The following is a 27,065-nucleotide window of genomic DNA, read 5'->3' as shown; positions in this document are numbered from 1 at the left end:
GATGGGGTTGGAGCCCATGCCCCGGGAGTGCATGACCGCCCTGACCGGGAGAATCTCGTGGGCCACCATCCATGACAGGTCCTTGTGCCTGTTCTGAAGAGCAGGGTGGGCGGCGTTCTTCCAAACTTGTTTGGCCTCACTTAGAGTGAGGCCGGGGACTGGACTCACAGGTTCCCGATCCTGAACGAGAGAGAGAAGAGACCTGTGGTTAGTTAAAATGGAGACATCTTCTCCTTCTAAAACATTTTTCTTTAAAAATCTCTTGATAAAATCATGCTCTTTTGTCAGATTAAAAGACACAGGCGTTTTGAGATCTACAGGTAAAATTCTAAGGCTTCGTAGGTACGACCCCATCCAGAAACGGGTCATGGCCGCTGTCTTGCTCTCTCTGGATGGGGCCACGGCGTACGCGATGTGGAGGGCGGTGAAACGGCTGCCTAAAAACAGGTGGGGGTCCGGGAGGCCTTTCCCGCCGTTTTCCGGTCTCTTCTTTACGACCTCCCTCTTCACTCTCTCCCACTTGGACCCCCAGATGAAGTAAAACACCGCTCTCTCCAACTCTAAAAGAAAGTGTCGTGGGGGACTAAAAACAGAACACACGAGTAACATTAAAGGTAAAATCACTGCTTTAAAAATTAAAACTTTACCTTCAAAAGTCATCTGTCTCAGTCCCCAAAAGCCCAGATTCTGCCTGACTTTCCCTAACAAGTCGGCCCAGTTTCCCCGTCCTCCACCCTCTTTGTCAAATTTCACTCCTAAAATCCGTAAGTCGGTTTTAAAAACCAATTCCAGTCCGCCTGTGTCCCCGTCACCCCACGGCCCGAAGAGCTGGGCCTCGGACTTGCTCCTGTTGAGCTTGGCGCCCGAGGCCCGACCGTACCAGTCAGTCAGGTCCATTGCTCTTCGCATGGATAAAAAGTCTGTGGCTAAAAGGGTTACGTCGTCCATATATAAAACGCATGTTGCGGTCAGTCCACCCGTCCCAGGCACTTCGAGTCCTTTGACCCATTTATCCCTTCTCAAGATCTGTGCCAGTGGCTCTATGCAAGCCACATACAGGAGGGGAGATAAAGGACACCCCTGACGGACGCCACTGCGGATATTCACCGCCTTGGACACGTGCCCGTTAACCAACATTCTACTGACTATGCCCTTGTACAGTAATCCCACCCAGGCTATGAACCTATCAGGGAACCCCATTTTGGCCAGTACCTGAAACAGGAACTGATGCGAGACTCGGTCGAATGCTTTTTCAAAATCTAGGTTCAGGACCGCTAGCCGGATGTTTCTGTCTCTCGCGTAACAGATGACGTCTCTGATCAGTACCAGACTGTCGGTGATCTTCCTCCCTGGCACAGCACATGCTTGATCCGGGTGGATCACGTCCTCTAAGACAGTCGACATACGTGCTGATAAAATCTTGCTAAAAAGTTTACAATCAAAGTTTAAAAGCGTGATCGGTCTCCAGTTCCTGAGGTCTGTCTTGTCGCCTTTCTTGTGAAGAAGCGACACTATCCCTGTTCTAAAGCTGTCCGGGAGTCTGTCCAAGGTCTCAAATTCGTTAAAAACAGTGAGTAAGTCGTGTGCTAAAATATCCCAGAAAGTCAGATAAAATTCTAGGGGGAGTCCATCCATTCCTGGGGACTTCCCCTTTTTAAAACCTTTTAAAGAATTTTGTATTTCTAAAACTGTAAAATCCTGGGATAAAAGCATTGTTTCACTATTGACCTTGTTTTCTAAAAAGGCTAAAACTTCTTCCAAGGTATCCTTATGAACGTATTTTTCGCTGTATAGGTTGCTATAAAATTCTTCCACCCCTCCTAAAATCTCGTCCGTTGTTTTTAGGTCCCTCCCTCCATCTTTTATTGCGGTAATTGTACCTCCCTTTGAAACAATCTTTTTAAAAAAATACCTTGTACATTTTTCCCCTTCTTCAATCTCCCTCTCTCTGCTTCTTAAAATGACCCCCTTGTTTTGTATATCCGATAAAACACGCATTTCTTCTTTTACTTCTTTAATCTCCTCAGTAAAATCCATACCACAGTTAAAAAGGTTAAAATATCTCTGCAGTCGTTTTTGCAGTCCCATCATGCATCTTCTTTCCTTATTTTTCTTTTCTTTCCCTACCCTCTTAAAAAAACTCCCTGTCCGTTTTTTTACCATCTCCCACCACTGTGCTCGTGATTCATAAAAGTCCTGGAGGGTCTGCCATTGGCTGAACTGCTCCCTATACTCTCTGACTACTTCTTTATCTTCTAACACCGAGCAGTTCAGCCTCCACAGCCCTCCTCCTACCGTCACACCAGTGGACAGTGACAGGGTGCAGGACAGCATCATGTGGTCAGAAAAGAAGAGAGGGGTCAGTGTAGCATCGGTCGGCGGGCAGTCCCGTGTAAAAACATAGTCGATCCGAGAGGCTCTGGTGCCATCACCACTGAACCAGGTGAAGCCCTCCTCTCTTTGATGCAACGTTTTAAAACAGTCGACTAGTTTAAAATCTTTAACTAATCCTTGGAGTAAAACCGATGTTTTGTCTACTACGCACTCCCCTGTTACCCTTTTCCTATCCTTAGCTGTTAAAATACAATTAAAATCCCCTGCTACGATTAAAGGAAGCCTCCCTAGCATGTGGGACTGCAGGTCTTCTAAAAGTTCATACCTTTCATTTTTTTCCGTAAAACCATACACATTAAGAACAGTAAAATCCCTATCTAAAAAGGTCAGATTGGCTAAGAGTGCCCGTCCATCTCTCACCACTGTGCTGCCCTTCACCGCAATGTTGGGGTTATTTATTAAAATGGCGACACCATCACATTTATTAAAATTGGAACCACTCCACAACGAGGGTCCCGGGGTCCACACATCTTCCCATTTCCTATAATTATATAAAAAGGGCAGAGCACATTCTTGTAATAAAATCACATCTGACTTAAAAGATTTTAAAAGGGATAATACACTCTGTGCTCTCAGGGTGGACCTCACACTTCTCACATTGATGGTAGAGATTGTGAGGGCCATGAGCAGTATGGTAAAAAGGTATAAAACAGTGTTAAAAACATGCAGAGACAACGTTAAAACAAATTTAAAGGGATATTATTTCTTGTGACACTTGCTCTTCCTTTATCTCAGTGGGCCTGGGTTCAGGAGGGCAAGTGTCTGCTGCCGCACGGGCCGCGGAGGCAACCTCTCGCGGCTCCTTTGGCGACGATGTTCTCAGCTGGAGGTGCAAGAACGAAACCTCATTTGGGGGCTCTGAGGGCCATAAGCGGTTCAGTTCTTCCGAGGAAGAACTGTCCCGCCTATGCTCTGCCCTCAGTTTCTTCTCCTCTGTTACGAACAGAGGAGATCCCGCAGGTCTTTTCTGCACCTGAGCATTCGGGAGAGGACTGTCTGACTCACTCTCCCCAGATACCACACTTAACTCTGAAACTGTCTCCATGGAGGAAGCCGTCCCTTCCTCCCCTTCCGCCATTTCCTGTACTTTATTTTGCGGGGAGGGGGGGGCTTCCTCCCTCTGGTTTGCTGACTCCGCCCCTAAGGCCGCCCCACTTACCCGTATCTGCTCAGGCCCCGAAGCTGACGGGAGAGTTGATTTTCCCGCCAAAACCGCCGGGCCCGCCTCCTTCTCCGTTGTTTGTTCTGTTTGTTGCGTTTGTGGGGCGGCCATCTTGTTGCTTTTCAGTTTGTTGGCAAAGCTCTTGGGGCAATCTCTGTAGAGGTGGTTTGTCTCTCCACACAGATTGCACCGTCTGCCAATGGTGCACTCATCAAAAACGTGACCAATTTCTCTACATTTCCCACAAATTATTTCCTGGCACGCGTCGGCTAGATGTCCCATCCTCCCACACTTACGGCAGAGTTTGGGCATCCCCTGGTAATGGATGTAGCCTCTGTTCTCTCCCAACACAATCATAGAAGGCAGATGTCTCAGGCCCTGGTAGCCCCCAGCGTCTTCCCATTGTTTAATGGGAATCCGCCAGGAACAATTCCAGATGCCGTCCTCATCCAACACTTTGACTGGTTGTCCGCGAACAGTGCAAAATCTACCCAGCCATACGCAAATATCGTCTCCAGTCACCGTTTCATTAAACATCCTAACAATCACCGTTTTAAGCGAATTGTCAGAAAGTTTCTCCACGGTGAACATGGAGAAATGGGCCTTACAACCGTCAAACCGTTGCCAGAAATCATTTAGCAGAGAAGCGGTCCTAAAACTAACATCAAATCCTTTGTTCAGGGGCAGAGTCACTAGACAGTTCAGTTCGTCGGGTTTGAAACCAAGAGATTTCTGGATTAGCTTCCTGGAGAAATCAAGCCGTGACATCCCCAGGAGCTTTCCATCCACCTCTTTAAACAAAAAGCGCACGCTGTGGTGCCTCCTCATGCCGGCACGAGCAGCCGACATTTTGGAGGCACCACTAGCCTATAAATAAATAAATAAATAAATAAATAAAGTAAAACAAATACAAAACTAAACGAAATAAATATTTTTTAAACGAAAAAAAAGGGAAAAATTAAATAAATTAATGAATTTGTACTTACCACTTCGCAGATTCACTGGCACGATGTTCCACTCGCCTAGAGAAGCTGAAAAAAAAAGGGTCCGCACGAATTCTCTCTTTGGATGGTTGTGTCCAAAATCATAAAGGGATTAAGGGCAATTGCCACCAAAGAGCCGATCGCTGTCTCACCCGATTGATCTTAGCCAAAAGGCCGAGAAGCGATAACCCGTTATGGCCTCTGGCCTAACGAGCACCAGCTGGCAGAGCCTCCACTCCTGGACGACATGCCTGACCACGCGCTTGAAGACCTTGCGCGGAGAGGATTGAGCAACTAGGCACCACGCCCAACCGACCTTGCATCCCAAAGCCAAACTTCTTCCCTCTCTTACGTTAAACTGTGAAACAAATACAGCTTTGCCTCAGCAAAGCTCACAAAAATAAGTTGAACTCGTCAACGTTCCTCTCCACGGAAATCTTTAGTAAAAGGCGAAAGATTTATGCGTGAATGAAGAGAAACCCGAGCTATACAGGAAGTCAGTCCAGGCCTCCGAAACTCCATCGGAGGCCTAGAAATCCGGTCTAGGGTAGGTTGGCTTGCGCCGGCCCCTTACACCTGCACAGCCTTGATAGCTACAGATGTAGGATTGGTCTAGAGCTGGATGTGGGCTGTGGTTTGTATTAAAACCTAATAGGTCCCCTCCCTTTTCCAATTAAGTACATCTGAAACCTTTACGACTGACACCTGTTCCATTTTGTACAATTAAATACAAGAAATTTTTTTTTTTTTTTTTTTTTTTTTTTTTTTTAAGTACCATATGTCACTTTGTTTTTTTTCCTACTTTTTTTTTTTTTCCCCCCAATCGTTTAGCATGAATACGTATTCATTCATTCATTCGTTCATTCATTCATTCATTCATTTATTTATTTATTTCCTTCCTCCCTTCTTCTTTCATTTGACCCCTTTGAAAAGGTGCACCGTTCCTGGAGGTACTGCAATACCAGGTCGATGCGTGGAGCGGACGGAGCAAGCCCCTCTTCCAGCTCCTCGCTCTAAAAATCCGTTTAATATAAAGTCCTCGAATGGAGGACGTATCAGGTATTAAACTGATAAGAACAGATACTACACTTGATCTTAGCCAAAAGGCCGAGAAGCGATAACCCGTTATGGCCTCTGGCCTAACGAGCACCAGCTGGCAGAGCCTCCACTCCTGGACGACATGCCTGACCACGCGCTTGAAGACCTTGCGCAGAGAGGATTGAGCAACTAGGCACCACGCCCAACCGACCTTGCATCCCAAAGCCAAACTTCTTCCCTCTCTTACGTTAAACTGTGAAACAAATACAGCTTTGCCTCAGCAAAGCTCACAAAAATAAGTTGAACTCGTCAACGTTCCTCTCCACGGAAATCTTTAGTAAAAGGCGAAAGATTTATGCGTGAATGAAGAGAAACCCGAGCTATACAGGAAGTCAGTCCAGGCCTCCGAAACTCCATCGGAGGCCTAGAAATCCGGTCTAGGGTAGGTTGGCTTGCGCCGGCCCCTTACACCTGCACAGCCTTGATAGCTACAGATGTAGGATTGGTCTAGAGCTGGATGTGGGCTGTGGTTTGTATTAAAACCTAATAGGTCCCCTCCCTTTTCCAATTAAGTACATCTGAAACCTTTACGACTGACACCTGTTCCATTTTGTACAATTAAATACAAGAAATTTTTTTTTTTTTTTTTTTTTTTTTTTTAAGTACCATATGTCACTTTGTCTTTTTTCCTACTTTTTTTTTTTTTTTCCCCCCCAATCGTTTAACATGAATACGTATTCATTCATTCATTCGTTCATTCATTCATTCATTCATTCATTTATTTCCTTCCTTCCTTCCTTCTTCTTTCATTTGACCCCTTTGAAAAGGTGCACCGTTCCTGGAGGTACTGCAATACCAGGTCGATGCGTGGAGCGGACGGAGCAAGCCCCTCTTCCAGCTCCTCGCTCTAAAAATCCGTTTAATATAAAGTCCTCGAATGGAGGACGTATCAGGTATTAAACTGATAAGAACAGATACTACACTTGATCTTAGCCAAAAGGCCGAGAAGCGATAACCCGTTATGGCCTCTGGCCTAACGAGCACCAGCTGGCAGAGCCTCCACTCCTGGACGACATGCCTGACCACGCGCTTGAAGACCTTGCGCAGAGAGGATTGAGCAACTAGGCACCACGCCCAACCGACCTTGCATCCCAAAGCCAAACTTCTTCCCTCTCTTACGTTAAACTGTGAAACAAATACAGCTTTGCCTCAGCAAAGCTCACAAAAATAAGTTGAACTCGTCAACGTTCCTCTCCACGGAAATCTTTAGTAAAAGGCGAAAGATTTATGCGTGAATGAAGAGAAACCCGAGCTATACAGGAAGTCAGTCCAGGCCTCCGAAACTCCATCGGAGGCCTAGAAATCCGGTCTAGGGTAGGTTGGCTTGCGCCGGCCCCTTACACCTGCACAGCCTTGATAGCTACAGATGTAGGATTGGTCTAGAGCTGGATGTGGGCTGTGGTTTGTATTAAAACCTAATAGGTCCCCTCCCTTTTCCAATTAAGTACATCTGAAACCTTTACGACTGACACCTGTTCCATTTTGTACAATTAAATACAAGAAATTTTTTTTTTTTTTTTTTTTTTTTTTTTTAAGTACCATATGTCACTTTGTCTTTTTTCCTACTTTTTTTTTTTTTTTCCCCCCCAATCGTTTAACATGAATACGTATTCATTCATTCATTCGTTCATTCATTCATTCATTCATTCATTTATTTCCTTCCTTCCTTCCTTCTTCTTTCATTTGACCCCTTTGAAAAGGTGCACCGTTCCTGGAGGTACTGCAATACCAGGTCGATGCGTGGAGCGGACGGAGCAAGCCCCTCTTCCAGCTCCTCGCTCTAAAAATCCGTTTAATATAAAGTCCTCGAATGGAGGACGTATCAGGTATTAAACTGATAAGAACAGATACTACACTTGATCTTAGCCAAAAGGCCGAGAAGCGATAACCCGTTATGGCCTCTGGCCTAACGAGCACCAGCTGGCAGAGCCTCCACTCCTGGACGACATGCCTGACCACGCGCTTGAAGACCTTGCGCAGAGAGGATTGAGCAACTAGGCACCACGCCCAACCGACCTTGCATCCCAAAGCCAAACTTCTTCCCTCTCTTACGTTAAACTGTGAAACAAATACAGCTTTGCCTCAGCAAAGCTCACAAAAATAAGTTGAACTCGTCAACGTTCCTCTCCACGGAAATCTTTAGTAAAAGGCGAAAGATTTATGCGTGAATGAAGAGAAACCCGAGCTATACAGGAAGTCAGTCCAGGCCTCCGAAACTCCATCGGAGGCCTAGAAATCCGGTCTAGGGTAGGTTGGCTTGCGCCGGCCCCTTACACCTGCACAGCCTTGATAGCTACAGATGTAGGATTGGTCTAGAGCTGGATGTGGGCTGTGGTTTGTATTAAAACCTAATAGGTCCCCTCCCTTTTCCAATTAAGTACATCTGAAACCTTTACGACTGACACCTGTTCCATTTTGTACAATTAAATACAAGAAATTTTTTTTTTTTTTTTTTTTTTTTTTTTAAGTACCATATGTCACTTTGTCTTTTTTCCTACTTTTTTTTTTTTTTTCCCCCCCAATCGTTTAACATGAATACGTATTCATTCATTCATTCGTTCATTCATTCATTCATTCATTCATTTATTTCCTTCCTTCCTTCCTTCTTCTTTCATTTGACCCCTTTGAAAAGGTGCACCGTTCCTGGAGGTACTGCAATACCAGGTCGATGCGTGGAGCGGACGGAGCAAGCCCCTCTTCCAGCTCCTCGCTCTAAAAATCCGTTTAATATAAAGTCCTCGAATGGAGGACGTATCAGGTATTAAACTGATAAGAACAGATACTACACTTGATCTTAGCCAAAAGGCCGAGAAGCGATAACCCGTTATGGCCTCTGGCCTAACGAGCACCAGCTGGCAGAGCCTCCACTCCTGGACGACATGCCTGACCACGCGCTTGAAGACCTTGCGCAGAGAGGATTGAGCAACTAGGCACCACGCCCAACCGACCTTGCATCCCAAAGCCAAACTTCTTCCCTCTCTTACGTTAAACTGTGAAACAAATACAGCTTTGCCTCAGCAAAGCTCACAAAAATAAGTTGAACTCGTCAACGTTCCTCTCCACGGAAATCTTTAGTAAAAGGCGAAAGATTTATGCGTGAATGAAGAGAAACCCGAGCTATACAGGAAGTCAGTCCAGGCCTCCGAAACTCCATCGGAGGCCTAGAAATCCGGTCTAGGGTAGGTTGGCTTGCGCCGGCCCCTTACACCTGCACAGCCTTGATAGCTACAGATGTAGGATTGGTCTAGAGCTGGATGTGGGCTGTGGTTTGTATTAAAACCTAATAGGTCCCCTCCCTTTTCCAATTAAGTACATCTGAAACCTTTACGACTGACACCTGTTCCATTTTGTACAATTAAATACAAGAAATTTTTTTTTTTTTTTTTTTTTTTTTTTAAGTACCATATGTCACTTTGTCTTTTTTCCTACTTTTTTTTTTTTTTCCCCCCCAATCGTTTAACATGAATACGTATTCATTCATTCATTCGTTCATTCATTCATTCATTCATTCATTTATTTCCTTCCTTCCTTCCTTCTTCTTTCATTTGACCCCTTTGAAAAGGTGCACCGTTCCTGGAGGTACTGCAATACCAGGTCGATGCGTGGAGCGGACGGAGCAAGCCCCTCTTCCAGCTCCTCGCTCTAAAAATCCGTTTAATATAAAGTCCTCGAATGGAGGACGTATCAGGTATTAAACTGATAAGAACAGATACTACACTTGATCTTAGCCAAAAGGCCGAGAAGCGATAACCCGTTATGGCCTCTGGCCTAACGAGCACCAGCTGGCAGAGCCTCCACTCCTGGACGACATGCCTGACCACGCGCTTGAAGACCTTGCGCAGAGAGGATTGAGCAACTAGGCACCACGCCCAACCGACCTTGCATCCCAAAGCCAAACTTCTTCCCTCTCTTACGTTAAACTGTGAAACAAATACAGCTTTGCCTCAGCAAAGCTCACAAAAATAAGTTGAACTCGTCAACGTTCCTCTCCACGGAAATCTTTAGTAAAAGGCGAAAGATTTATGCGTGAATGAAGAGAAACCCGAGCTATACAGGAAGTCAGTCCAGGCCTCCGAAACTCCATCGGAGGCCTAGAAATCCGGTCTAGGGTAGGTTGGCTTGCGCCGGCCCCTTACACCTGCACAGCCTTGATAGCTACAGATGTAGGATTGGTCTAGAGCTGGATGTGGGCTGTGGTTTGTATTAAAACCTAATAGGTCCCCTCCCTTTTCCAATTAAGTACATCTGAAACCTTTACGACTGACACCTGTTCCATTTTGTACAATTAAATACAAGAAATTTTTTTTTTTTTTTTTTTTTTTTTTTAAGTACCATATGTCACTTTGTCTTTTTTCCTACTTTTTTTTTTTTTTCCCCCCCAATCGTTTAACATGAATACGTATTCATTCATTCATTCGTTCATTCATTCATTCATTCATTCATTTATTTCCTTCCTTCCTTCCTTCTTCTTTCATTTGACCCCTTTGAAAAGGTGCACCGTTCCTGGAGGTACTGCAATACCAGGTCGATGCGTGGAGCGGACGGAGCAAGCCCCTCTTCCAGCTCCTCGCTCTAAAAATCCGTTTAATATAAAGTCCTCGAATGGAGGACGTATCAGGTATTAAACTGATAAGAACAGATTTTTTCTTTCGAAAAAATTTTATTGTCACTTTTTTCTTTTTTTCATATCCACAGTGTACACAGTTTTTTTCTTTTCCTTCTCAGATAATTTGTTTTAAATAAATAAATAATTAAACTTAGATAAAACAATTTCTTATTTTAAAAACTGTTTAAAGGAAAATAAATAAATACATAAATTGTGTGTGTAAAAAAAACCATGAATAAAAGTGTCCATAAAGTCGTTTCGTTTTTAAATATAGTTAAATAAAACAATTGATTCAAAAAAAAACACATACATATCTATATATAAAACACACAAAATAAAAAAAACACTCGAGCCTCCTCTCTTTTCCAAGATCGGGTGTGAGTCCTTACCAAGGGAGCCCATCTCACTGCTCTCCAGCCACGGCCGAGGCCCGTCACTTCCGGTGCCCAGAGGAGATCCTCTACCCTCCGGCTCGCTGCTCCCGTAGCCTTTGCAGGTGAGGGCGCATCTACGAGCGGCCAGGGTCGGTGGCGGCCGGGACCTTTCTCGTGCAACCCCGGCCCCCTCCTCCGAATGTCGCCGCTCGGTACCCCTGCAGCGTGGACTTCGCCATCTGCTCGCTCGCGTGGAGGGGCACCGTCACGCGTTTCCCCACCAGCAGGTTTCTGGTGGTCCAGATGGCATCCTTCACTGCGTTGAGGGTGAGCCAGAGCGTGGTGAACCTCTGCGCCGTTAGGCCCTTCGAGCCTGGGCCCACCCCGAGGATGGCGAGCTTGTAGTCCATCTGGACCCCACCTGCCGGCAGGCACGGGAAATACAGGGGGCCGGTCGTGGTCCACTGGTCCCGCGCGGCGCCGCACTCCCATAAGAGGTGTCGCACGGTCTCCGGCGCGTTGCATCCGGGTCGTGGGCAGATGGGGTTGGAGCCCATGCCCCGGGAGTGCATGACCGCCCTGACCGGGAGAATCTCGTGGGCCACCATCCATGACAGGTCCTTGTGCCTGTTCTGAAGAGCAGGGTGGGCGGCGTTCCTCCAAACTTGTTTGGCCTCACTTAGAGTGAGGCCGGGGACTAGACTCACAGGTTCCCGATCCTGAACGAGAGAGAGAAGAGACCTGTGGTTAGTTAAAACGGAGACATCTTCTCCTTCTAAAACATTTTTCTTTAAAAACTTCTTAATAAAATCATGTTCTTTTGTCAAATTAAAAGACACCGGCGTTTTAAGGTCTACAGGTAAAATTTTAAGGCTTCGTAGGTACGACCCCATCCAGAAACGGGTCATGGCCGCTGTCTTGCTTTCTCTGGACGGGGCCACGGCGTACGCGATGTGGAGGGCGGTGAACCGGCTGCCTAGAAACAGGTGGGGGTCCGGGAGGCCTTTCCCGCCGTTTTCCGGTCTCTTCTTCACGACCTCCCTCTTCACTCTCTCCCACTTGGACCCCCAGATGAAGTAAAACACCGCCCTCTCCAGATCTAAAAGAAAGTGTCGTGGGGGACTAAAAACAGAACACACCAGTAACATCAAAGGTAAAATCACTGCTTTAAAAATTAAAACTTTACCTTCGATTGTCAGCTGTCTTAGTCCCCAAAAGCCCAGTTTTTGCCTGACTTTCCCTAACACGTCGGCCCAGTTTCCACGTCCTCCACCCTCTTTGTCAAATTTTACACCTAAAATCCGTAGGTCGGTTTTAAAAACCAATTCCAGTCCGCCTGTGTCCACGCTACCCCACGGCCCGAAGAGCTGGGCCTCGGACTTGCTCCTGTTGAGCTTGGCGCCCGAGGCTCGACCGTACCAGTCAGTCAAGTCCATTGCTCTTCGCATGGATAAAACGTCTGTGGCTAAAAGGGTTACGTCGTCCATGTATAAAACGCACGTTGCTGTCAGTCCACCCGTCCCAGGCACTTCAAGTCCTTTGATCCATTTATCCCTTCTCAAGATCTGTGCCAGTGGCTCGATACAAGCCACATACAGGAGGGGAGATAAAGGACACCCCTGACGGACGCCACTGCGGATATTCACCGCCTTGGACACATGCCCGTTTACCAACATTCTACTGATTATACCCTTATATAGTAATCCCACCCAGGCTATAAACCTATCAGGGAACCCCATTTTGTCCAGTACCTGAAACAGGAACTGATGCGAGACTCGGTCAAATGCTTTTTCAAAATCTAGGTTCAGGACCGCTAGCCGGATGTTTCTGTCTCTCGCGTAACAGATGACGTCTCTGATCAGTACCAGGCTGTCGGTGATCTTCCTCCCTGGCACAGCGCATGCTTGATCCGGGTGGATCACGTCCTCTAAAACGGTCGACATACGTGCAGATAAGATCTTGCTAAAAAGTTTACAATCGAAATTTAAAAGCGTGATGGGTCTCCAGTTCCTGAGGTCTGTCTTGTCGCCTTTCTTGTGTAGAAGCGACACTATCCCTGTTCTAAAGCTGTCTGGGAGTCTGTCCAAGGTCTCAAATTCGTTAAAAACAGTGAGTAAGTCATGTGCTAAAATATCCCAGAAAGTCAGATAAAATTCTAGGGGGAGTCCATCCATTCCTGGGGACTTCCCCCTTTTAAAACCTTTTAAAGAATTTTGTATTTCTAAAACCGTAAAATCCTGGGATAAAAGCACGGCTTCACTGTTGACCTTGTTTTCTAAAAAGGCTAAAACTTCTTCCAAGGTATCTTTATGTACGTATTTTTCGCTGTATAGATTGCTATAAAATTCTTCCACCCCACCTAAAATCTCGTCCGTTGTTTTTAGGTCCCTCCCTCCATCTTTTATTGCGGTAATTGTACCTCCCTTTGAAACAATCTTTTTAAAAAAATACCTTGTACATTTTTCACCTTCCTCAATCTCCCTCTCTCTGCTTCTTAAAATGACCCCCTTATTTTGTATATCTGATAAAACACGCATTTCAGCTTTTACTTCTTTAATCTCTTCCGTAAAATCAATCCCACAGTTAAAAAGGTTAAAATATCTCTGCAGCCTTTTTTGCAGTCCCATCATGCATCTTTTTTCCTTATTTTTCTTTTCTTTCCCTACCCTCTTAAAAAATTTTCCTGTCCGTTTTTTCACCATCTCCCACCACTGTGCTCGTGACTCATAAAAGTCCTGGAGGGTCTGCCATTGGCTAAACTGCTCCCTATACTCTCTGACTACTTCTTTGTCTTCTAACACCGAGCAGTTCAGCCTCCACAGCCCTCCTCCTACCGTCACACCAGTGGGCAGTGAAAGGGTGCAGGACAGCATCATGTGGTCTGAAAAGAAGAGAGGGGTCAGTGTAGCATCGGTCGGCGGGCAGTCCCTTGTAAAAACATAGTCGATGCGAGAGGCTCTGGTGCCATCACCACTGAACCAGGTGAAGCCCTCCTCTCTTTGATGCAATGCTTTGAAACAGTCGACTAGCTTAAAATCTTTTATTAGTCCCTGGAGTAACACCGATGTTTTATCTACCGTGCACTCCCCGGCTACCCTTTTCCTATCTTTAACTGTTAAAATACAATTAAAATCCCCTGCTACGATTAAAGGAACCCTCCCTAGCATGTGGGACTGCAGGTCTTCTAAAAGTTCATACCTTTCGTTTTTTTCTGTAAAACCATACACATTAAGAATAGTAAAATCCCTATCTAAAAAGGTCAGATTGGCTAAGAGTGCCCGTCCATCTCTCACCACTGTGCTGCCCTTCACCGTGATGTTGGGATTTTTTATTAAAATGGCGACCCCATCACATTTATTAAAATTGGAACCACTCCACACGGAGGGTCCCGGGGTCCACAGGTCCTCCCATTTCCTGTAACTGGATAAAAAGGGCAAAGCACACTCTTGTAATAAAATCACATCTGACTTAAAAGATTTTAAAAGGGATAATACGCTCTGTGCTCTCAGGGTGGACCTCACACTTCTCACATTGATGGTAGAGATTGTGAGGGCCATGAGCAGTATGGTTAAGAAGGTATAAAACAGTATAAAAACACATACAGAGACAACATTAAAATCAAGTTAGAGGCATATGATTTCTTGTGACACTTGCTCTTCCTTTATCCCAGTGGGACTGGGTCCAGGAGGGCAAGTGTCTGCTGCCTCACGGGCCGCGGAGGCAACCTCTCGCGGCTCCTTTGGCGATGATGTTCTCAGCTGGAGGTGCAAGAAAGAAACCTCATTTGGGGGCTCTGAGGGCCATAAGCGGTTCAGGTCTTCCGAGGAAGAACTGTCCCGCCTATGCTCTGCCCTCAGTTTCTTCTCCTCTGTTACTAACAGAGGAGATCCCGCAGGTCTTTTCTGCACCTGAGCATTCGGGAGAGGACTGTCTGGCTCACTCTCCCCAGATACCACACTTAACTCTGAAACTGTCTCCATGGAGGAAGCCGTCCCTTCCTCCCCTTCCGCCATTTCCTGTACTTTATTTTGCGGGGAGGGGGGGGCTTCCTCCCTCTGCTTTGCTGACTCCGCCCCTAAGGCCGCCCCACTTACCCGTATCTGCTCAGGCCCTGAAGCTGACGGGAGAGCTGGCTCTCCCGCCAAAACCACAGGGCCCGCCTCCTTCTCCGTCGTTTGCTCGGTTTGTTGTTTTTGTGGGGCGGCCATCTTGTTACTTTTCAGTTTGTTGGCAAAGCTCTTAGGGCAATCTCTGTAGAGGTGGTTTGTCTCCCCACACAGATTGCACCGTCTGCCAATGGTGCACTCGTCGAAAACGTGACCAATTTCTCTACATTTTCCACAAATGATTTCCTGGCACGCGTCGGCTAGATGTCCCATCCTCCCACACTTACGGCAGAGTTTGGGCATCCCTTGGTAATGAATGTAGCCTCTGTTCTCTCCCAACACAATCATGGAAGGCAGATGTCTCAGGCCCTGGTAGCCCCCAGCGTCTTCCCATTGTTTAATGGGAATTCGCCAGGAACAATTCCAGATGCCGTCCTCATCCAACACTTTGACTGGTTGCCCGCGAACAGTGCAAAATCTACCCAGCCATACGCAAATGTCATCTCCAGTCACCGTTTCATTAAACATCCTAACAATCACCGTTTTAAGCGAATTGTCAGAAAGTTTCTCCACGGTGAACATGGAGAAATGGGCCTTACAACCGTCAAACCGTTGCCAGAAATCATTTAGCAGAGAAGCGGTCCTAAAACTAACGTCAAATCCTTTGTTCAGGGGCAGAGTCACGAGACAGTTCAGTTCGTCGGGTTTAAAACCAAGAGATTTCTGGATGAGCTTCCTGGAGAAATCAAGGCGTGACATCCCCAGGAGCTTTCCATCCACCTCTTTAAACAAAAAGCGCACGCTGTGGTGCCTCCTCATGCCGGCACGAGCAGCCGACATTTTGGAGGCACCACTAGCCTATAAATGAATAAATAAATAAATAAACGATAATAAATAAGTAAAACAAATACAGAACTAAACGAAATAAATATTTTGAAAACGAAAAAAGGAAGAAGAAATAAATAAATTTGTACTTACCTATATACAGGTTCACTGGCACGATGTTTCATTCACCAACTGAAGCTGAAGATCACAGGGTCCGCACAAATTTCCTCTCTGAACGGTTTTGCCCAAAACCACGAAAAGGTTGAGCGCAATGGCCGCCAGAGAGTCGATCGCTGTCTCCTCCAATTGATCTTAGCCAAAAGGCCGAGAAGCGATAACCCGTTATGGCCTCTGGCCTAACGAGCACCAGCTGGCAGAGCCTCCACTCCTGGACGACATGCCTGACCACGCGCTTGAAGACCTTGCGCAGAGAGGATTGAGCAACTAGGCACCACGCCCAACCGACCTTGCATCCCAAAGCCAAACTTCTTCCCTCTCTTACGTTAAACTGTGAAACAAATACAGCTTTGCCTCAGCAAAGCTCACAAAAATAAGTTGAACTCGTCAACGTTCCTCTCCACGGAAATCTTTAGTAAAAGGCGAAAGATTTATGCGTGAATGAAGAGAAACCCGAGCTATACAGGAAGTCAGTCCAGGCCTCCGAAACTCCATCGGAGGCCTAGAAATCCGGTCTAGGGTAGGTTGGCTTGCGCCGGCCCCTTACACCTGCACAGCCTTGATAGCTACAGATGTAGGATTGGTCTAGAGCTGGATGTGGGCTGTGGTTTGTATTAAAACCTAATAGGTCCCCTCCCTTTTCCAATTAAGTACATCTGAAACCTTTACGACTGACACCTGTTCCATTTTGTACAATTAAATACAAGAAATTTTTTTTTTTTTTTTTTTTTTTTTTTAAGTACCATATGTCACTTTGTCTTTTTTCCTACTTTTTTTTTTTTTTCCCCCCCAATCGTTTAACATGAATACGTATTCATTCATTCATTCGTTCATTCATTCATTCATTCATTCATTTATTTCCTTCCTTCCTTCCTTCTTCTTTCATTTGACCCCTTTGAAAAGGTGCACCGTTCCTGGAGGTACTGCAATACCAGGTCGATGCGTGGAGCGGACGGAGCAAGCCCCTCTTCCAGCTCCTCGCTCTAAAAATCCGTTTAATATAAAGTCCTCGAATGGAGGACGTATCAGGTATTAAACTGATAAGAACAGATACTACACTTGATCTTAGCCAAAAGGCCGAGAAGCGATAACCCGTTATGGCCTCTGGCCTAACGAGCACCAGCTGGCAGAGCCTCCACTCCTGGACGACATGCCTGACCACGCGCTTGAAGACCTTGCGCAGAGAGGATTGAGCAACTAGGCACCACGCCCAACCGACCTTGCATCCCAAAGCCAAACTTCTTCCCTCTCTTACGTTAAACTGTGAAACAAATACAGCTTTGCCTCAGCAAAGCTCACAAAAATAAGTTGAACTCGTCAACGTTCCTCTCCACGGAAATCTTTAGTAAAAGGCGAAAGATTTATGCGTGAATGAAGAGAAACCCGAGCTATACAGGAAGTCAGTCCAGGCCTCCGAAACTCCATCGGAGGCCTAGAAATCCGGTCTAGGGTAGGTTGGCTTGCGCCGGCCCCTTACACCTGCACAGCCTTGATAGCTACAGATGTAGGATTGGTCTAGAGCTGGATGTGGGCTGTGGTTTGTATTAAAACCTAATAGGTCCCCTCCCTTTTCCAATTAAGTACATCTGAAACCTTTACGACTGACACCTGTTCCATTTTGTACAATTAAATACAAGAAATTTTTTTTTTTTTTTTTTTTTTTTTTTTAAGTACCATATGTCACTTTGTCTTTTTTCCTACTTTTTTTTTTTTTTTCCCCCCCAATCGTTTAACATGAATACGTATTCATTCATTCATTCGTTCATTCATTCATTCATTCATTCATTTATTTCCTTCCTTCCTTCCTTCTTCTTTCATTTGACCCCTTTGAAAAGGTGCACCGTTCCTGGAGGTACTGCAATACCAGGTCGATGCGTGGAGCGGACGGAGCAAGCCCCTCTTCCAGCTCCTCGCTCTAAAAATCCGTTTAATATAAAGTCCTCGAATGGAGGACGTATCAGGTATTAAACTGATAAGAACAGATACTACACTTGATCTTAGCCAAAAGGCCGAGAAGCGATAACCCGTTATGGCCTCTGGCCTAACGAGCACCAGCTGGCAGAGCCTCCACTCCTGGACGACATGCCTGACCACGCGCTTGAAGACCTTGCGCAGAGAGGATTGAGCAACTAGGCACCACGCCCAACCGACCTTGCATCCCAAAGCCAAACTTCTTCCCTCTCTTACGTTAAACTGTGAAACAAATACAGCTTTGCCTCAGCAAAGCTCACAAAAATAAGTTGAACTCGTCAACGTTCCTCTCCACGGAAATCTTTAGTAAAAGGCGAAAGATTTATGCGTGAATGAAGAGAAACCCGAGCTATACAGGAAGTCAGTCCAGGCCTCCGAAACTCCATCGGAGGCCTAGAAATCCGGTCTAGGGTAGGTTGGCTTGCGCCGGCCCCTTACACCTGCACAGCCTTGATAGCTACAGATGTAGGATTGGTCTAGAGCTGGATGTGGGCTGTGGTTTGTATTAAAACCTAATAGGTCCCCTCCCTTTTCCAATTAAGTACATCTGAAACCTTTACGACTGACACCTGTTCCATTTTGTACAATTAAATACAAGAAATTTTTTTTTTTTTTTTTTTTTTTTTTTTAAGTACCATATGTCACTTTGTCTTTTTTCCTACTTTTTTTTTTTTTTTCCCCCCCAATCGTTTAACATGAATACGTATTCATTCATTCATTCGTTCATTCATTCATTCATTCATTCATTTATTTCCTTCCTTCCTTCCTTCTTCTTTCATTTGACCCCTTTGAAAAGGTGCACCGTTCCTGGAGGTACTGCAATACCAGGTCGATGCGTGGAGCGGACGGAGCAAGCCCCTCTTCCAGCTCCTCGCTCTAAAAATCCGTTTAATATAAAGTCCTCGAATGGAGGACGTATCAGGTATTAAACTGATAAGAACAGATACTACACTTGATCTTAGCCAAAAGGCCGAGAAGCGATAACCCGTTATGGCCTCTGGCCTAACGAGCACCAGCTGGCAGAGCCTCCACTCCTGGACGACATGCCTGACCACGCGCTTGAAGACCTTGCGCAGAGAGGATTGAGCAACTAGGCACCACGCCCAACCGACCTTGCATCCCAAAGCCAAACTTCTTCCCTCTCTTACGTTAAACTGTGAAACAAATACAGCTTTGCCTCAGCAAAGCTCACAAAAATAAGTTGAACTCGTCAACGTTCCTCTCCACGGAAATCTTTAGTAAAAGGCGAAAGATTTATGCGTGAATGAAGAGAAACCCGAGCTATACAGGAAGTCAGTCCAGGCCTCCGAAACTCCATCGGAGGCCTAGAAATCCGGTCTAGGGTAGGTTGGCTTGCGCCGGCCCCTTACACCTGCACAGCCTTGATAGCTACAGATGTAGGATTGGTCTAGAGCTGGATGTGGGCTGTGGTTTGTATTAAAACCTAATAGGTCCCCTCCCTTTTCCAATTAAGTACATCTGAAACCTTTACGACTGACACCTGTTCCATTTTGTACAATTAAATACAAGAAATTTTTTTTTTTTTTTTTTTTTTTTTTTTAAGTACCATATGTCACTTTGTCTTTTTTCCTACTTTTTTTTTTTTTTCCCCCCCAATCGTTTAACATGAATACGTATTCATTCATTCATTCGTTCATTCATTCATTCATTCATTCATTTATTTCCTTCCTTCCTTCCTTCTTCTTTCATTTGACCCCTTTGAAAAGGTGCACCGTTCCTGGAGGTACTGCAATACCAGGTCGATGCGTGGAGCGGACGGAGCAAGCCCCTCTTCCAGCTCCTCGCTCTAAAAATCCGTTTAATATAAAGTCCTCGAATGGAGGACGTATCAGGTATTAAACTGATAAGAACAGATACTACACTTGATCTTAGCCAAAAGGCCGAGAAGCGATAACCCGTTATGGCCTCTGGCCTAACGAGCACCAGCTGGCAGAGCCTCCACTCCTGGACGACATGCCTGACCACGCGCTTGAAGACCTTGCGCAGAGAGGATTGAGCAACTAGGCACCACGCCCAACCGACCTTGCATCCCAAAGCCAAACTTCTTCCCTCTCTTACGTTAAACTGTGAAACAAATACAGCTTTGCCTCAGCAAAGCTCACAAAAATAAGTTGAACTCGTCAACGTTCCTCTCCACGGAAATCTTTAGTAAAAGGCGAAAGATTTATGCGTGAATGAAGAGAAACCCGAGCTATACAGGAAGTCAGTCCAGGCCTCCGAAACTCCATCGGAGGCCTAGAAATCCGGTCTAGGGTAGGTTGGCTTGCGCCGGCCCCTTACACCTGCACAGCCTTGATAGCTACAGATGTAGGATTGGTCTAGAGCTGGATGTGGGCTGTGGTTTGTATTAAAACCTAATAGGTCCCCTCCCTTTTCCAATTAAGTACATCTGAAACCTTTACGACTGACACCTGTTCCATTTTGTACAATTAAATACAAGAAATTTTTTTTTTTTTTTTTTTTTTTTTTAAGTACCATATGTCACTTTGTCTTTTTTCCTACTTTTTTTTTTTTTTTCCCCCCCAATCGTTTAACATGAATACGTATTCATTCATTCATTCGTTCATTCATTCATTCATTCATTCATTTATTTCCTTCCTTCCTTCCTTCTTCTTTCATTTGACCCCTTTGAAAAGGTGCACCGTTCCTGGAGGTACTGCAATACCAGGTCGATGCGTGGAGCGGACGGAGCAAGCCCCTCTTCCAGCTCCTCGCTCTAAAAATCCGTTTAATATAAAGTCCTCGAATGGAGGACGTATCAGGTATTAAACTGATAAGAACAGATACTACACTTGATCTTAGCCAAAAGGCCGAGAAGCGATAACCCGTTATGGCCTCTGGCCTAACGAGCACCAGCTGGCAGAGCCTCCACTCCTGGACGACATGCCTGACCACGCGCTTGAAGACCTTGCGCAGAGAGGATTGAGCAACTAGGCACCACGCCCAACCGACCTTGCATCCCAAAGCCAAACTTCTTCCCTCTCTTACGTTAAACTGTGAAACAAATACAGCTTTGCCTCAGCAAAGCTCACAAAAATAAGTTGAACTCGTCAACGTTCCTCTCCACGGAAATCTTTAGTAAAAGGCGAAAGATTTATGCGTGAATGAAGAGAAACCCGAGCTATACAGGAAGTCAGTCCAGGCCTCCGAAACTCCATCGGAGGCCTAGAAATCCGGTCTAGGGTAGGTTGGCTTGCGCCGGCCCCTTACACCTGCACAGCCTTGATAGCTACAGATGTAGGATTGGTCTAGAGCTGGATGTGGGCTGTGGTTTGTATTAAAACCTAATAGGTCCCCTCCCTTTTCCAATTAAGTACATCTGAAACCTTTACGACTGACACCTGTTCCATTTTGTACAATTAAATACAAGAAATTTTTTTTTTTTTTTTTTTTTTTTTTTTAAGTACCATATGTCACTTTGTCTTTTTTCCTACTTTTTTTTTTTTTTTCCCCCCCAATCGTTTAACATGAATACGTATTCATTCATTCATTCGTTCATTCATTCATTCATTCATTCATTTATTTCCTTCCTTCCTTCCTTCTTCTTTCATTTGACCCCTTTGAAAAGGTGCACCGTTCCTGGAGGTACTGCAATACCAGGTCGATGCGTGGAGCGGACGGAGCAAGCCCCTCTTCCAGCTCCTCGCTCTAAAAATCCGTTTAATATAAAGTCCTCGAATGGAGGACGTATCAGGTATTAAACTGATAAGAACAGATACTACACTTGATCTTAGCCAAAAGGCCGAGAAGCGATAACCCGTTATGGCCTCTGGCCTAACGAGCACCAGCTGGCAGAGCCTCCACTCCTGGACGACATGCCTGACCACGCGCTTGAAGACCTTGCGCAGAGAGGATTGAGCAACTAGGCACCACGCCCAACCGACCTTGCATCCCAAAGCCAAACTTCTTCCCTCTCTTACGTTAAACTGTGAAACAAATACAGCTTTGCCTCAGCAAAGCTCACAAAAATAAGTTGAACTCGTCAACGTTCCTCTCCACGGAAATCTTTAGTAAAAGGCGAAAGATTTATGCGTGAATGAAGAGAAACCCGAGCTATACAGGAAGTCAGTCCAGGCCTCCGAAACTCCATCGGAGGCCTAGAAATCCGGTCTAGGGTAGGTTGGCTTGCGCCGGCCCCTTACACCTGCACAGCCTTGATAGCTACAGATGTAGGATTGGTCTAGAGCTGGATGTGGGCTGTGGTTTGTATTAAAACCTAATAGGTCCCCTCCCTTTTCCAATTAAGTACATCTGAAACCTTTACGACTGACACCTGTTCCATTTTGTACAATTAAATACAAGAAATTTTTTTTTTTTTTTTTTTTTTTTTTTAAGTACCATATGTCACTTTGTCTTTTTTCCTACTTTTTTTTTTTTTTTCCCCCCCAATCGTTTAACATGAATACGTATTCATTCATTCATTCGTTCATTCATTCATTCATTCATTCATTTATTTCCTTCCTTCCTTCCTTCTTCTTTCATTTGACCCCTTTGAAAAGGTGCACCGTTCCTGGAGGTACTGCAATACCAGGTCGATGCGTGGAGCGGACGGAGCAAGCCCCTCTTCCAGCTCCTCGCTCTAAAAATCCGTTTAATATAAAGTCCTCGAATGGAGGACGTATCAGGTATTAAACTGATAAGAACAGATACTACACTTGATCTTAGCCAAAAGGCCGAGAAGCGATAACCCGTTATGGCCTCTGGCCTAACGAGCACCAGCTGGCAGAGCCTCCACTCCTGGACGACATGCCTGACCACGCGCTTGAAGACCTTGCGCAGAGAGGATTGAGCAACTAGGCACCACGCCCAACCGACCTTGCATCCCAAAGCCAAACTTCTTCCCTCTCTTACGTTAAACTGTGAAACAAATACAGCTTTGCCTCAGCAAAGCTCACAAAAATAAGTTGAACTCGTCAACGTTCCTCTCCACGGAAATCTTTAGTAAAAGGCGAAAGATTTATGCGTGAATGAAGAGAAACCCGAGCTATACAGGAAGTCAGTCCAGGCCTCCGAAACTCCATCGGAGGCCTAGAAATCCGGTCTAGGGTAGGTTGGCTTGCGCCGGCCCCTTACACCTGCACAGCCTTGATAGCTACAGATGTAGGATTGGTCTAGAGCTGGATGTGGGCTGTGGTTTGTATTAAAACCTAATAGGTCCCCTCCCTTTTCCAATTAAGTACATCTGAAACCTTTACGACTGACACCTGTTCCATTTTGTACAATTAAATACAAGAAATTTTTTTTTTTTTTTTTTTTTTTTTTTAAGTACCATATGTCACTTTGTCTTTTTTCCTACTTTTTTTTTTTTTTTCCCCCCCAATCGTTTAACATGAATACGTATTCATTCATTCATTCGTTCATTCATTCATTCATTCATTCATTTATTTCCTTCCTTCCTTCCTTCTTCTTTCATTTGACCCCTTTGAAAAGGTGCACCGTTCCTGGAGGTACTGCAATACCAGGTCGATGCGTGGAGCGGACGGAGCAAGCCCCTCTTCCAGCTCCTCGCTCTAAAAATCCGTTTAATATAAAGTCCTCGAATGGAGGACGTATCAGGTATTAAACTGATAAGAACAGATTTTTTTTCTAAAAAATTTTATTGTCACTTTTTTCTTTTTTTCATATTCACAGTGTACACAGTTTTTTTTCCTTCTCAGTTCATAGACATTTTTTTTTTTAAATAAATAAATAAACTTGGGTAAAACAATTTCTTATTTTAAAAACTGTTTAAAGGAAAAATAAATAAATACATAGATTGTGTGTGTAAAAAACTATGAATAAAAGTGTCCATAAAATCGTTTCGTTTTTAAAAACAGTTAAATAAGTCGATTGATTAATAAAAAAGCAAACACATGTCTTTATATAAAACACACAAAATAAAAAACCACTTAAGCATCCTCTCTTTTCCAAGATCGGGGGTGAGTCCTTACCAAGGGCGCCCATCACACTGCTCTCCAGCCACGGCCGATGCCCGTCACTTCCGGTGCCCAGAGGAGATCCTCTACCCTCCGGCTCGCTGCTCCCGTAGCCTTTGCAGGTGAGGGCGCATCTACGAGCGGCCAGGGTCGGTGGCGGCCGGGACCTTTCTCGTGCAACCCCGGCCCCCTCCTCCGAATGTCGCCGCGCGGTACCCCTGCAGCGTGGACTTCGCCATCTGCTCGCTCGCGTGGAGGGGCACCGTCACGCGTTTCCCCACCAGCAGGTTTCTGGTGGTCCAGATGGCATCCTTCACGGCGTTGAGGGTGAGCCAGAGCGTGGTGAACCTCTGCGCCGTTAGGCCCTTCGAGCCTGGGCCCACCCCGAGGATGGCGAGCTTGTAGTCCATCTGGACCCCACCTGCCGGCAGGCACGGGAAATACAGGGGGCCGGTCGTGGTCCACTGGTCCCGCGCGGCGCCGCACTCCCATAAGAGGTGTCGCACGGTCTCCGGCGCGTTGCATCCGGGTCGTGGGCAGATGGGGTTGGAGCCCATGCCCCGGGAGTGCATGACCGCCCTGACCGGGAGAATCTCATGGGCCACCATCCATGACAGGTCCTTGTGCCTGTTCTGAAGAGCAGGGTGGGCGGCGTTCCTCCAAACTTGTTTGGCCTCACTTAGAGCGAGGCCGGGGACTGGACTCACAGGTTCCCGATCCTGAACGAGAGAGAGAAGAGACCTGTGGTTAGTTAAAATGGAGACATCTTCTCCTTCTAAAACATTTTTCTTTAAAAATCTCTTGATAAAATCATGCTCTTTTGTCAGATTAAAAGACACAGGCGTTTTGAGATCTACAGGTAAAATTCTAAGGCTTCGTAGGTACGACCCCATCCAGAAACGGGTCATGGCCGCTGTCTTGCTCTCTCTGGATGGGGCCACGGCGTACGCGATGTGGAGGGCGGTGAAACGGCTGCCTAAAAACAGGTGGGGGTCCGGGAGGCCTTTCCCGCCGTTTTCCGGTCTCTTCTTTACGACCTCCCTCTTCACTCTCTCCCACTTGGACCCCCAGATGAAGTAAAACACCGCTCTCTCCAGATCTAAAAGAAAGTGTCGTGGGGGACTAAAAACAGAACACACGAGTAACATTAAAGGTAAGATCACTGCTTTAAAAATTAAAACTTTACCTTCAAAAGTCATCTGTCTCAGTCCCCAAAAGCCCAGTTTCTGCCTGACTTTCCCTAACAAGTCGGCCCAGTTTCCCCGTCCTCCACCCTCTTTGTCAAATTTCACTCCTAAAATCCGTAAGTCGGTTTTAAAAACCAATTCCAGTCTGCCTGTGTCCACGTCACCCCACGGCCCGAAGAGCTGGGCCTCGGACTTGCTCCTGTTGAGCTTGGCGCCCGAGGCCCGACCGTACCAGTCAGTCAGGTCCATTGCTCTTCGCATGGATAAAACGTCTGTGGCTAAAAGGGTTACGTCGTCCATATATAAAACGCACGTCGCGGTCAGTCCACCCGTCCCAGGCACTTTAAGTCCTTTGATCCATTTATCCCTTCTCAAGATCTGTGCCAGTGGCTCTATGCAAGCCACATACAGGAGGGGAGATAAAGGACACCCCTGACGGACGCCACTGCGGATATTCACCGCCTTGGACACGTGCCCATTAACCAACATTCTACTTACTATGCCCTTGTACAGTAATCCCACCCAGGCTATGAACCTATCAGGGAACCCCATTTTGTCCAGTACCTGAAACAGGAACTGATGCGAGACTCGGTCAAATGCTTTTTCAAAATCTAGGTTCAGGACCGCTAGCCGGATGTTTCTGTCTCTCGCGTAACAGATGACGTCTCTGATCAGTACCAGGCTGTCGGTGATCTTTCTCCCTGGCACAGCACACGCTTGATCCGGGTGGATCACGTCCTCTAAGACGGTCGACATACGTGCTGATAAAATCTTGCTAAAAAGTTTACAATCGAAGTTTAAAAGCGTGATGGGTCTCCAGTTTCTAAGGTCTGTCTTGTCACCTTTTTTGTGTAGTAGTGACACTATCCCTGTTCTAAAGCTGTCCGGGAGTCTGTCCAAGGTCTCAAATTCGTTAAAAACAGTGAGTAAGTCATGTGCTAAAATGTCCCAGAAAGTCAGATAAAATTCTAGGGGGAGTCCATCCATTCCTGGGGACTTCCCCTTTTTAAAACCTTTTAAAGAATTTTGTATTTCTAAAACTGTAAAATCCTGGGATAAAAGCACGGCTTCACTATTGACCTTGTTTTCTAAAAAGGCTAAAACTTCCTCCAAGGTATTTTTATGTATATATTTTTCACTGTACAAATTGCCATAAAATTTTTCCACCCCACCTAAAATCTCGTCTGTTGTTTTTTAGTTCCCTCCCTCCATCTTTTATTGCGGCAATTGTACCTCCCCTTGAAACAACCTTTTTAAAAAAATACCTTGTACATTTTTCACCTTCCTCAATCTCCCTCTCTCTGCTTCTTAAAATGACCCCCTTATTTTGTATATCTGATAAAACATGCATTTCAGCTTTTACTTCTTTAATCTCTTCAGTAAAATCAATCCCACAGTTAAAAAGGTTAAAATATCTCTGCAGTCTTTTTTGCAGTCCCATCATGCATCTTTTTTCCTTATTTTTCTTGTCTTTCCCTACCCTCTTAAAAAATTTTCCTGTCCGTTCCTTTACCATCTCCCACCACTGTGCTCGTGACTCATAAAAGTCCTGGAGGGTCTGCCATTGGCTGAACTGCTCCCTATACTCTCTGACTACTTCTTTGTCTTCTAACACCGAGCAGTTCAGCCTCCACAGCCCTCCTCCTACCGTCACACCAGTGGACAGTGAAAGGGTGCAGGACAGCATCATGTGGTCTGAAAAGAAGAGAGGGGTCAGTGTAGCATCGGTCGGCGGGCAGTCCCGTGTCAAAACATAGTCGATCCGAGAGGCTCTGGTGCCATCACCACTGAACCAGGTGAAGCCCTCCTCTCTTTGATGCAATGCTTTAAAACAGTCGACTAGTTTAAAATCTTTGATTAATCCCTGGAGTAAAACCGATGTTTTATCAACTGCGCACTCCCCTGTTACCCTTTTCCTATCTTTAGCTGTTAAAAATACAATTAAAATCCCCTGCTACGATTAAAGGAGCCCTCCCTAGCATGTGGGACTGCAGGTCTTCTAAAAGTTCATATCTTTCATTTTTTTCTGTAAAACCATACACATTAAGAATGGTAAAATCCCTATCTAAAAAAGTCAGATTGGCTAAAATTGCCCGGCCATCTCTCACCACTGTGCTGCCCTTCACCACGATGTTGGGATTTTTTATTAAAATGGCGACACCATCACATTTATTAAATTGGAACCGCTCCACACGGAGGGTCCCGGTGTCCACATGTCTTCCCATTTCCTATAGCTGGATAACAAG

The 27,065-nt window shown here is 45.6% G+C and overlaps 26 non-coding genes and 2 pseudogenes across 26 annotated transcripts; all 28 read right to left on the bottom strand.

Moving 5' to 3' along the window:
- Positions 1-4,912: 4,912 nt before the first annotated feature.
- LOC128632578 (U5 spliceosomal RNA) lies at positions 4,913-5,027 on the bottom strand. Its single transcript, XR_008396177.1, has one exon. It is a non-coding gene; the product is annotated as a U5 spliceosomal RNA (small nuclear RNA).
- Positions 5,028-5,467: 440 nt separating this feature from the next.
- Positions 5,468-5,658, bottom strand: LOC128632544 (U2 spliceosomal RNA). The gene has a single exon (XR_008396151.1). It is a non-coding gene; the product is annotated as a U2 spliceosomal RNA (small nuclear RNA).
- A 187-nt stretch (positions 5,659-5,845) lies between these two features.
- On the bottom strand, positions 5,846-5,960 carry LOC128632577 (U5 spliceosomal RNA). The gene has a single exon (XR_008396176.1). It is a non-coding gene; the product is annotated as a U5 spliceosomal RNA (small nuclear RNA).
- Positions 5,961-6,399: 439 nt separating this feature from the next.
- Positions 6,400-6,590, bottom strand: LOC128632543 (U2 spliceosomal RNA). Its single transcript, XR_008396150.1, has one exon. It is a non-coding gene; the product is annotated as a U2 spliceosomal RNA (small nuclear RNA).
- Positions 6,591-6,777: 187 nt separating this feature from the next.
- On the bottom strand, positions 6,778-6,892 carry LOC128632576 (U5 spliceosomal RNA). The gene has a single exon (XR_008396175.1). It is a non-coding gene; the product is annotated as a U5 spliceosomal RNA (small nuclear RNA).
- A 440-nt stretch (positions 6,893-7,332) lies between these two features.
- Positions 7,333-7,523, bottom strand: LOC128632542 (U2 spliceosomal RNA). The gene has a single exon (XR_008396149.1). It is a non-coding gene; the product is annotated as a U2 spliceosomal RNA (small nuclear RNA).
- Positions 7,524-7,710: 187 nt separating this feature from the next.
- Positions 7,711-7,825, bottom strand: LOC128632575 (U5 spliceosomal RNA). The gene has a single exon (XR_008396174.1). It is a non-coding gene; the product is annotated as a U5 spliceosomal RNA (small nuclear RNA).
- Positions 7,826-8,264: 439 nt separating this feature from the next.
- LOC128632541 (U2 spliceosomal RNA) lies at positions 8,265-8,455 on the bottom strand. The gene has a single exon (XR_008396148.1). It is a non-coding gene; the product is annotated as a U2 spliceosomal RNA (small nuclear RNA).
- Positions 8,456-8,642: 187 nt separating this feature from the next.
- LOC128632574 (U5 spliceosomal RNA) lies at positions 8,643-8,757 on the bottom strand. Its single transcript, XR_008396173.1, has one exon. It is a non-coding gene; the product is annotated as a U5 spliceosomal RNA (small nuclear RNA).
- A 437-nt stretch (positions 8,758-9,194) lies between these two features.
- On the bottom strand, positions 9,195-9,385 carry LOC128632540 (U2 spliceosomal RNA). Its single transcript, XR_008396147.1, has one exon. It is a non-coding gene; the product is annotated as a U2 spliceosomal RNA (small nuclear RNA).
- A 187-nt stretch (positions 9,386-9,572) lies between these two features.
- Positions 9,573-9,687, bottom strand: LOC128632573 (U5 spliceosomal RNA). Its single transcript, XR_008396172.1, has one exon. It is a non-coding gene; the product is annotated as a U5 spliceosomal RNA (small nuclear RNA).
- Positions 9,688-10,124: 437 nt separating this feature from the next.
- On the bottom strand, positions 10,125-10,296 carry LOC128632556 (uncharacterized; annotated as a pseudogene).
- A 5,775-nt stretch (positions 10,297-16,071) lies between these two features.
- LOC128632572 (U5 spliceosomal RNA) lies at positions 16,072-16,186 on the bottom strand. Its single transcript, XR_008396171.1, has one exon. It is a non-coding gene; the product is annotated as a U5 spliceosomal RNA (small nuclear RNA).
- Positions 16,187-16,623: 437 nt separating this feature from the next.
- Positions 16,624-16,814, bottom strand: LOC128632539 (U2 spliceosomal RNA). Its single transcript, XR_008396146.1, has one exon. It is a non-coding gene; the product is annotated as a U2 spliceosomal RNA (small nuclear RNA).
- Positions 16,815-17,001: 187 nt separating this feature from the next.
- Positions 17,002-17,116, bottom strand: LOC128632571 (U5 spliceosomal RNA). The gene has a single exon (XR_008396170.1). It is a non-coding gene; the product is annotated as a U5 spliceosomal RNA (small nuclear RNA).
- A 439-nt stretch (positions 17,117-17,555) lies between these two features.
- LOC128632538 (U2 spliceosomal RNA) lies at positions 17,556-17,746 on the bottom strand. The gene has a single exon (XR_008396145.1). It is a non-coding gene; the product is annotated as a U2 spliceosomal RNA (small nuclear RNA).
- A 187-nt stretch (positions 17,747-17,933) lies between these two features.
- Positions 17,934-18,048, bottom strand: LOC128632570 (U5 spliceosomal RNA). The gene has a single exon (XR_008396169.1). It is a non-coding gene; the product is annotated as a U5 spliceosomal RNA (small nuclear RNA).
- Positions 18,049-18,487: 439 nt separating this feature from the next.
- On the bottom strand, positions 18,488-18,678 carry LOC128632580 (U2 spliceosomal RNA). The gene has a single exon (XR_008396179.1). It is a non-coding gene; the product is annotated as a U2 spliceosomal RNA (small nuclear RNA).
- Positions 18,679-18,865: 187 nt separating this feature from the next.
- LOC128632568 (U5 spliceosomal RNA) lies at positions 18,866-18,980 on the bottom strand. The gene has a single exon (XR_008396167.1). It is a non-coding gene; the product is annotated as a U5 spliceosomal RNA (small nuclear RNA).
- Positions 18,981-19,418: 438 nt separating this feature from the next.
- On the bottom strand, positions 19,419-19,609 carry LOC128632569 (U2 spliceosomal RNA). The gene has a single exon (XR_008396168.1). It is a non-coding gene; the product is annotated as a U2 spliceosomal RNA (small nuclear RNA).
- A 187-nt stretch (positions 19,610-19,796) lies between these two features.
- LOC128632567 (U5 spliceosomal RNA) lies at positions 19,797-19,911 on the bottom strand. The gene has a single exon (XR_008396166.1). It is a non-coding gene; the product is annotated as a U5 spliceosomal RNA (small nuclear RNA).
- Positions 19,912-20,348: 437 nt separating this feature from the next.
- Positions 20,349-20,539, bottom strand: LOC128632559 (U2 spliceosomal RNA). The gene has a single exon (XR_008396159.1). It is a non-coding gene; the product is annotated as a U2 spliceosomal RNA (small nuclear RNA).
- Positions 20,540-20,726: 187 nt separating this feature from the next.
- LOC128632566 (U5 spliceosomal RNA) lies at positions 20,727-20,841 on the bottom strand. The gene has a single exon (XR_008396165.1). It is a non-coding gene; the product is annotated as a U5 spliceosomal RNA (small nuclear RNA).
- Positions 20,842-21,280: 439 nt separating this feature from the next.
- On the bottom strand, positions 21,281-21,471 carry LOC128632548 (U2 spliceosomal RNA). The gene has a single exon (XR_008396155.1). It is a non-coding gene; the product is annotated as a U2 spliceosomal RNA (small nuclear RNA).
- Positions 21,472-21,658: 187 nt separating this feature from the next.
- LOC128632565 (U5 spliceosomal RNA) lies at positions 21,659-21,773 on the bottom strand. Its single transcript, XR_008396164.1, has one exon. It is a non-coding gene; the product is annotated as a U5 spliceosomal RNA (small nuclear RNA).
- A 438-nt stretch (positions 21,774-22,211) lies between these two features.
- LOC128632534 (U2 spliceosomal RNA) lies at positions 22,212-22,402 on the bottom strand. The gene has a single exon (XR_008396141.1). It is a non-coding gene; the product is annotated as a U2 spliceosomal RNA (small nuclear RNA).
- Positions 22,403-22,589: 187 nt separating this feature from the next.
- Positions 22,590-22,704, bottom strand: LOC128632564 (U5 spliceosomal RNA). Its single transcript, XR_008396163.1, has one exon. It is a non-coding gene; the product is annotated as a U5 spliceosomal RNA (small nuclear RNA).
- A 438-nt stretch (positions 22,705-23,142) lies between these two features.
- LOC128632555 (uncharacterized) lies at positions 23,143-23,317 on the bottom strand (annotated as a pseudogene).
- Between the last annotated feature and the right edge of the window lie 3,748 nt (positions 23,318-27,065).

Source organism: Ictalurus punctatus, unplaced genomic scaffold, assembly GCF_001660625.3.
Source record: "Ictalurus punctatus breed USDA103 unplaced genomic scaffold, Coco_2.0 tig00064127, whole genome shotgun sequence".
NCBI classification, from domain to species: domain Eukaryota; kingdom Metazoa; phylum Chordata; class Actinopteri; order Siluriformes; family Ictaluridae; genus Ictalurus; species Ictalurus punctatus.
The sequence above is the reverse complement of the archived record's forward strand: the minus strand, read 5'-3'. Positions and strand labels throughout refer to the sequence as shown.